We start from the raw sequence: 9235 nt of genomic DNA, 5'->3' as shown, positions 1-9235 counted from the left end.
TCCATTTCCATAGGGGCTGGACCTCCCTCAGGCAGGGGACCCCCAGCACTGAAGAGAAGGACAGGACAGGGTGCAGGGCAGGGCAGCAGGGCCCAGGCCAGAGCCACAGCCCCTCTGACCCGGGAACCTTTCCCCAGATCTCCCAGGAAGCGGGTTCCTTTGAATTTTTCAAAGGCATAAAAGAAATACCTGCTTTTGACAAGTTCTGCTGCAGGCAGAGGAAGTGGCTGTGTGTGGAGGAGGCTGCTAGAGGCAAGGGCCAGCAAGTGCGCCCACCAGTGCTTGCTGCTATTGGAGGCAAGGGCTAGCAAGCACACCCTGGAAGGGCTTACTGCAGGCTGTCAGGCTCAGAGGGGCCAGGTGGAGAAGGGGTTCCAGACAGAGTACCGGAGCCACTCCAGGCATCCCTGGTGACACCCATGCTGGCTCTGCAGTGGCAGGGCTATGCTCCCAATGCCATATCACCACCTGGAGCCGCACGGCTCACTTACAGGTATCAGCCCAAGATGACCTCGCACACTACAGGTCACAAATGGCCAGCCCTCCCACCCTGGCTGGGCTCTTCCTGAGATGTAGGACTACCAGAGCTAAAGCCAGGAAGAGTGGGCCACCCTTCCCAAGTGCCCTGTCCCTCCACCAAGGGCCCCAGAAAGCTTCAAGACTAGCCTTCCATTTGTAGATGGGCCCAGCCAAGGTCAAGAAATGGAGGCCTCCAAGCCACAGGTGATAGCCCAGACCTTGTCTTCAAGCTGAGCCAAGCCAGACGCTGAGCCTGACCCTCCTGGGGCCAGCTGGGGCTTGCCCCCACCCACATCCTGATCCAGGGCCACTGGTGCCTCTGCTCACAGCTGCCCAGGGGGGCACCAGGTATAGCGGGGTGGGCACACCCAGGGTAACCACAGGAGCTTTGCCAGCTCAGATCACTTGAGGCTTTGACCTTGCCGGCATCCTCTGCCCTGGAGAGCAGAGTGGGGTGGGGCGGGTGGCAAGAGGCTTGTGATTAACTTTGCTTTGAGTGACCAAGAGTTCCATAGAGGTCTGTGAGATGCATCTGAAGTCGGGGGCAGAGGAAGGAGGAAGGCGCCAGGCCTCCCCTTCACCTTCTTGGGGCTTGGTTTCCCCTGGGGCTAGCCCAGCCCCACACCAGACACCTCCACACCTGCAGCATTAGTCTCGGGTCTCCAACACAGGGGGACAAAGGACAAACTGGAGGTGGGGAGTAAAGAGAGACATATGGCAGGATTGAGGGTCTTGAGATTGCCTTGGTGCCTGTGGGTAATGCCAGGCAGCTGACCAGGAGACAGACGAGGCTCTCCTTACAGAAACTCCTCAGGGAGGACAAGCAATTAGCTCACAGCAGCACAGCCAAGCTCCCTACAACCCAACTGCCTTTCAGACTTCTTTTATTTTATTTATTTATTGTGTGTGTGTGTGTGTGTGTGTAGTGCTGGGGATTGAACCCAGGACCTTGTGAATGTGAAGCAAGCACTCGACCAACTGAATCAGACTTCTTTTTGTGTAGCACACAGTCCACCTCCAAGCGCAGGAGGTTTCTGCTACCCCAGCGGGGAGGTGACAGGCCCATCTTTCCAGAAGCCTAAGCCAAAAGCAGCACACTTCTGCCCTCTGCTGGCTGATCCCAGAGTGACCTCAGCGCAAGGATGCTGCATGGACGGCCAAGGGGCTTGACAAAGAGACAGAGGCCGCCATGCTGAGGTTCTGGAGGCGGGAGAGGAGGTAGGTGTGTTCCCAGCCACCAGCCCTTGAGGATGGCTGAGAGGCTTCCTGACATGCCTGACCTCTGTGGAAAGCCGCGGTGGCAATTGGTGACCAGCCATAGGCCGGAAAGAGGAGCCCAAAGGACACAGTGAAGCCACACGCAGCAACACCTAAGGAGGGCTGGCCCCAGGAGGCGCCACCAGTGCTGCCGGTTCCTCTCCTAGTTAAAGCTGCAGGAAACTGAAACATGATCTGAATAAGGCTCAGGCGGGAGGGCAGCTGCAGAGCCCGACAGACTGTGCGAAGGCGGTGGGGTGAACTGCACAGCCCTGTGGGCCCGCAAGGGAGAGAGGCCGCCTCCCTCCCAGAGGGAGGGAGACTCCAGCTACCCCAGGTGTGGGTGCTTCCCCCAAAATCGACTTTCTAGCTCTTAAAAGGAATCTGGCATTCCCAGAAAGACAAGCAGGAACCTTAGCGGAAGAGGAAAGTCCTGATCTCACCCCACAGGCCCACAGAGCCACTGGGAGGTGCTGTCCCCTGCAGGAGGCCCTGCCTACCTGCCTGGCAGAACACAGCTGAGGACAAAGATCACACAGGCTAGATGACTCCTTCCATAACTCACGCAGCTCTCCACAGTGGGGAGGAGAAGGCCTGGCGGCCGGTGCCAGGTGGGGGCACTCTCACTGGGCAGAGGGCTCTGAGGATTCCAACCCTGGATGGAGGAGTTGAGCTGGGGGAGATGGGGAGCATCCCAGAGGGACAGGTTAGAAGTCTGAAACTAGCACAATCTGGGCACCTTGGCAGGCCAAGCCCTAACACCAGCCTTTAGAGGAAGGACCTTCTGGCTCTGACAGTGCCCAGCCTCAGGGTGCCCAGGCTATGGGTGCTGAGCCTCTGGGCATTCAGCCTCAGGGTGCCTAGCCTCTGGTGTTCAGCCTCAGAGTGCCCAGCCCCTGATGTTCAGCTTCTGGGTGCCCAACCTCAGGGCATCTAGCCTCAGAGTGGCCAGTCTCAGGGTGCCCAGTCCCTGGGTGCCCAGCCTCAGAGTGTTCAGCCTCAGGGTGTCCAGTCTCAGGGTGCCCAACTTCAGGGTGTTCAGCCTCAGGGTGCCCAGCCTCTGAATGCCCAACTTTAGGGTGACCAGCCTCAGGGAGTTCAGCCTCAGGGTGACCAGCCTCAGAGTATTCAGCCTCAGGGTGCCCAGCCTCAGGGTGACCAGCCTCAGGGTGTTCATCCTCAGGGTGTTCAGCCTCAGGGTGCCCAGCCTCAGGGTGCTTAGCCTCAGGGTGTTCAGCCTCAGGGTGCCCAGCCTCAGGGTGACCAGCCTCAGGGTGCCCAGCCTCAGGGTGACCAGCCTCAGGGTGTTCAGCCTCAGGATGTTTAGCCTCAGGGTGCCCAGCCTCCTCAGGGTGACCAGCCTCAGGGTGCCCAGCCTCAGGGTGACCAGCCTCAGGGTGCTTAGCCTCAGGGTGCCCAGCCTCAGGGTGCTTAGCCTCAGGGTGCCCAGCCTCAGGGTGACCAGCCTCAGGGTGTTCAGCCTCAGGGTGTTCAGCCTCAGGGTGACCAGCCTCAGGGTGCCCAGCCTCTGGCTGCCCAACCCTGGGTGCCCAGCAACAGACAATAGCAGAGTTCAGCTTTGACTGGGCTGGAATACAACATACCAGGGACACTCGACCAACAAAGCACAAAAGGTAGCAGCAGGAACAAGCAGTTCCTGTTCCAGTGCAGACTGAGTTCCATTGTTTTTATCTCACTCACAGAATTCGCTTTGTTAAAAGCTCTCTCTTCACCACCATGTCAATGTCAACTGTGCAGCTCTGCAGGAGGAAGCCTGAAGCTGCAGAAAGTCCCAGTGCTGGATCTGCTAAGGCAGGCCACCTGGAGAAACACCACTCCAGAGTCCCTCCTCCCCACCTGGCAGCAGAGCAGGAAGGAAGGCCTCGAAAACCCCGGGAGGAGCTTGCTGGGGTCCCACTGTTAATTCATAATTTAAGAACTGTCAATCATGGTGGCTGTCCTGCCCCAGGACATTCTGCAGACCCTCAGTGTTGCTCTTGTCCTCACAGTCGCCCACCCCGCAATCTGACCCCCAGCTGCCCCAAACACACTCCCAGTTCCTGCTGCTCTTGGCCCTCTGCCCAGTCAGAAGAGTCTAAGACTTTCACCAGCTTAGAAACTTCCCAGTGGAAAAAATCGCAGGACTAGAGAAAGACCATAGACAATAGGACCCCCGACCTGGATCTGTGCTGGGCTTCTCAGCACACACCTGCTACCAGGAACAGAGTAAGAACTGGGCACCTCGAGTCCGAAGCTCTTCAAACAAACTCTACCACTTAAAACCTGCAGGGTCAGAGGGAGTTCCCAGCTGCCCAGGCATCTGAGTGTCCATGATTTCTACCTCATCATTGCACATGAGACCAAGCCTTTGAAGTCTACAGCCTCTGAGAAAAATTAAAAACGACCACACTAGAGAGCCTGACTGTTCAGGAGCTCCGGGGTCGGCCATCTCCCATGGCAGCTGTGGCCAAGGGCACAAAAAGCAGCAGCAACAGGGATTATTTAGGAAATGGAAACAGGTGGCCCGAAACTGGAGCAAGCCTCTACAAAGCAATGGGCCAGGGAAAGGAAGCTTGGTGCTTTCTCCCGAGGTTGGAGGGGAGCACAGGGCTGCCAGACCCACCAGATGGCAAGTTGCATGCACCAGGCCTCTCTCTGTGCCTGTCCTGCATATGGAGGGAGAGGTGGAGTTCTCAGGCTGTTCTAGGTGGAGATAGTGTTAACATCTTAAGTCAGTGACTTACCACTTCCTATGTGAGTCTGTCCCTGACACAGGAAGGACAGAGATACACTAGGACCCATAGGCCCAACCAGGACCAGAATCAGGGGTTAGGACTGCGATCCACACACCCAGCCAGGACCAGAACATACATGGCCCTAATCACAGAACATAGAAGCTGGTAGGAAGGGACACAAGCTGAAAGCCAGCTTCTCTCCTTTGGTAACTAACAGATGAGTGCAGAAAGCAGAAAGTACATGAGGGTTTCAAGAGGCTGAGCCAGGACATGCCGACCTCGGCAGAGCCGTGCTGTTCCCAAGTCACACCACACTGGCCTTAGAACACATTTACCTCATACAGAACATGCTTTCTGATCCCAGCAAAATACAATTAAACATCGACAGCAGGAAAAAATTATGCTGGCCACAGCTACCTGTGTGGAGAAGCAGTACCTTCATTGCTCAGGAAGCTGGAGATGAGCACAATCTTTCTGAAGGTCAGCATGGCCTCCCTCAATCCAGGAGTGCATGCCAAGGACAGCACGGGTGTGGATCAAGAATGTCCAGCACAGTGCTTCTGTTAGTGGCAAAGCCTTTCATGGATCCTAAATGACCAATAATAATAGATTAAATAAACTGTGACATTCATGTAGTAAAAATTTAAAATACACAATCATTAAAAATAGACCACAGAAAAATGCTAGCCTGGAGAATGTTCACCACAGAAAGCTAACATGAAAGAAGTAGATTATTAAACAATACACACACAAAAACCAAGAAGGAATGTGTGTGCACATGTGTGTGCAAAGATGAAGGGCACATACCCCAGTGTCCACCTATCATCCCTGAGCATGGAATAACACAGTCTTGATTTTCTCCTTTGTGCTCTCTATTAAAAATCCAAATTCTCTGCAACAAAGTATTGGTTTCAGGATCAGGAAGGTAAGTTATATTTAAGAAAATGTTTCTATTATGGAGTTTGGTGCACATTTTGTTTAAGCTGAAGTCTATCTGCATAACAAAGAGGCTTTGTTTCTTTTGTTTGTCTGAATAGAACAAGTAACTGTCCATCTGATTCTCTAATAACCTCTGGGGTGGGAAGTTAGAAAGGGAAAGAGAAAAGAGCTCAGAATCAAAAGAGGAGGGGACAATGTAGCATAGCTGCAGATGCCCAGAGAAAAGGAGAGGGACAGACAGGCACAGGAAAAGACAGAGAGACAGACAGAGAAAGAGAGACACATAGAGAGATAGAAAGGGGCAGGGGCAGAGGACAGAGAGACAGACAGACAGACTAGGAGTGGCCTTGGAGTAGGCGGCCTGGCCCCTTCCTCTGCTCTGGCTGCAGGTGTACCTGCAGAACCGTGTGGGTCATTGAACTCTCTGGAGTGGTTCCTTTGTCCCTGTTTGAATGTGATGCTGGACCCAGGAGCTGAGGACCCTCTGGCTTGAGTGTGAATGGATCAAATCTGCACACCAGGAGTATGGCCACAGACCCTGAGTTAGGTGGAAGGGCATCAGGGTCCCGGGACAGACCCTCCAGGAGCTTGAGATTCCCTCCAGGGTAAGACAGGCAAAGCCCTGCCCAGAGAGGGGGCATTCCCAGAGATCCTCAAACTTTCAGGACACCGCCCTCCAAGAGGTGAACCTTCCTCTCCTGCTGGCTTGGTGCGATGGGACACAGTCCCACAGACCAGGTCACACACACACACACACACACACATCCTGCTCCCTGCTCCCTCTGTCCCCATTTCTCAGCAGCCACTCTGAGGGCAGCCAGCTGCCACACTATGAGGGCACTCTGGAGGGAGCAGCTTGACCCTCTGAGGGACCTGGGCCAGCACACACCAAACACACACACCACCTCCCCACTGGGGTCACCTCACAGTGCTGCCCAGCAGCAGGCAACAGGTGAGAGCAGAGAAGAGGCATGTCTGTAGGACCTAGCTCCCTCCACCCTGCCTGCGCCTAGTGTCCCACCATAGAGAGCTCTGCAGCCAGCAAACGGCTGGACCATACACAGTACAGCCATCCTTGCGGGAGCCCTGGACAGGGCAGTTGCTTTTGCATTTCTCCATTTTCTGGTTTGTGAAACTAAGGCTGAGAGAAAATAAACTGATTTGTCCGTGACAGTTCCATGCGGCAGGGGGAATCCAACAGCCCCCGACTCAGAATCCCAGGTTAGCCTGTGGGGCCATCATAACAGAGGCTGGAGCAGCAGGAAGAGCATTCTGGAGGCTGGAAGTGGCCAATGGCAGGCTCCCGGCCCCTTGGGGCACCTGGTGGCTGCAGGCTGCCTTCACCCTCCTCGGCGTCCCACCCCTCACTCCATCTGAGTCTGTTGTCCCGGAGCACCCCTCCTCTTCCTGCAAGGACCCACGCCAGACTGGCTGAGGGCCACCCTGAGGACTGCATCTTCCCTCCCTACTCACAACTGCAAAGACCCTTTCTCCAGATGTGGTCACATCTTCTGAGTGACACAGCTCAACCCTTGGCATCTCATAAGTTACGTCCTCCTCTCTACCCAGGAAGGTGGAAGAGATAGAGCCTCAGTGCGCAGCCCAGGCCAGAGCTTTGGGCCCCCAGGTAGGTGGAAGAGACAGAGCCTCAGACCACAGCTCAGGCCAGAGCTCTGGGCCTCCCAATGGTGCAAAACCCCGCCAGGAGCCAGACAGTGGGCTCATTCTAGAGGGTCCACCAGGGGCCAACAGATGCCCAAGCGTCCTGCTGTTTCATTACATCCCCCTGTGAATTTGTTCCTAACTTCGTCTCTGAGGTGGACCCAAATGGAGGAGGAAAAATGTCTGTGCTGTCCTCTCTTGCACAGCCCAGCCCCCCAGGAGATGAGCATTATGGAATCTAATTAGCTAGAGAGATGCAAGGATGCCCGATTTCTCAACTCTTGGGCCTGACTTCATTTCCATTGTCACTGGGTTCCATTCTGGTTCCAAGACAACCACTAAGTTAACCTCACAAAAAGTTATTCCTAAGAAGCATCAAGGAGATCAAACAGCATCATGGAAATTTCCTGGGTCCACTGGGAAGGCCTGGACACAGCAGCATCCTATAGTGAGCACAGGGATATACGAGCCTCAAAGACAATGGAAGGACAGCCTTAAACACGGGCAGCCACGTCCACCCCACCCCACTAAGGTTGTTCTGGGTAGAAGCAGAACCAGCTGCGGGGGCGAGGAAACCTGGGTGCGGGCAGAATGGCTTCCCACACACTCTCTCCTCTCCTCCCTCCAGCAGGCAATATTTCAGTTCCTGACCTCTTTGAAATGACTATGGCCAGGTGACCTTCAGACCCTGGGAGACCTTGCCTGTCTGCTCAGCCAGGTGCACGGGCCCTGAGGAGCCACGTCTCCCTACCCAGGAGTGTGCAGGTGGACTGGTCACAGGTGCCTTGGGAGCTTGTCCCAGGGGCCATCCCAGCAGCCGTCCTGACTACAGGTGCCCTGACAGCAGGTGTGTCACAGATGTAGATCTGCCTGGCTGCCCGCAGGCAAAATGGCTGTGGCTTCTGTGGTCCTTCCCAGATGCAGGTCCACAGCCTGGCATCAACATGCTCACGTTTCAAGTTTCCATGTGCAGCACCTGGCTTCTTCTCAAAGTCACACCAGGTGTTTCTGAGTCCCCGGGGACATGTGGGCAAAGTCCACTTTTGTTCTTCAACTACAGCTGTGGAGGAAAGCCAATATGCCACTGAGGTTGAGCACAGTGCCCCCACCAAGCCCAGGACCCGGAAACCTGGGGAGAACCAGGGACCAGTCTGCTCGGAAAAGACCCTCCCTCTACCTTCCCTTCATAACGTGTGCCGAGGCTTTGGGACACACACGTTCACTCTGCTACAAACCTCTGAAGAAAAAGGAGGCATCACTGGAGAAAGACACACGCTACCTTGACCATTCCTTCCATAGCATCAACAGCACCTGGGAATCTCCAGCAATACCTAGGAGAATCACTTCCTCCCAGCCTTTCACCCAGCCATAAAGACCTTCACAGGGCTTCCAGGGAAGGGGGGCTCCCTCAGATCCCAGCTGCCACCTGTCTCCTTTTCCAGTCTGATCTGACTTTACCCCGTGAAAACAAGGATCTCCCTGGAGGAGGGTGTTACCCAGTCTTGCCCAAGGCCTTTGAAGGCCATCCCCACAGTCCAGAACACTGCTGCCAGCTTTGGAATGACAGTATAATTGTCACTGCTACTATATGCATAGGTTTCCCTGGCCTCTGGGTCAAGTTTCTGACATCATCAAGAACTATCACTGACCCAGTGACTTCTTCCTGACCCACTGGCAGTTTCTGGTAGGGAGGAAATTCAGACCTAAGGAAGGGAACAGTCCTCAGGGGACTGAGGACTTCTTTTTCCCTCCTCCGGGGATCATTGTCCTCTGAAAGGCCTTAATCAGAAGCAGACTGTTCTGCTTAGGAGCCTAAATGAAGCCCAGCAGAAAGCAGCAGAGGGTCTGGGCCACAGAGAAGAAGCATACACAGAATACTTTAGGTCACAAGGCTTGCCCCTCTGGGATTTGGAGGCAAGGTGAAATGTAGAGCCCACAGTGCTGGGGAGACGGAAGGTCTGTGGTCAGTTCCCGCGGAGGACAGAGCCAAACCGAGGAGGCAGATGTGTGCTGCCCTCACCGTGGACTAGGCCAGGTCTCTCCACGTTTCCACAGAATGGAAATTCTGAACTGGTGCGTGCGTGCGTGTGTGTGTGTGTGTGTGTGTGTGTGTGTGTGGTGTT

Source organism: Marmota monax, unplaced genomic scaffold, assembly GCF_021218885.2.
Source record: "Marmota monax isolate L192 unplaced genomic scaffold, Marmota_monax_Labrador192_F-V1.1 WCK01_AAM20220418_F8-fsc00071, whole genome shotgun sequence".
NCBI lineage: Eukaryota > Metazoa > Chordata > Mammalia > Rodentia > Sciuridae > Marmota > Marmota monax.
The sequence above is the reverse complement of the archived record's forward strand: the minus strand, read 5'-3'. Positions refer to the sequence as shown.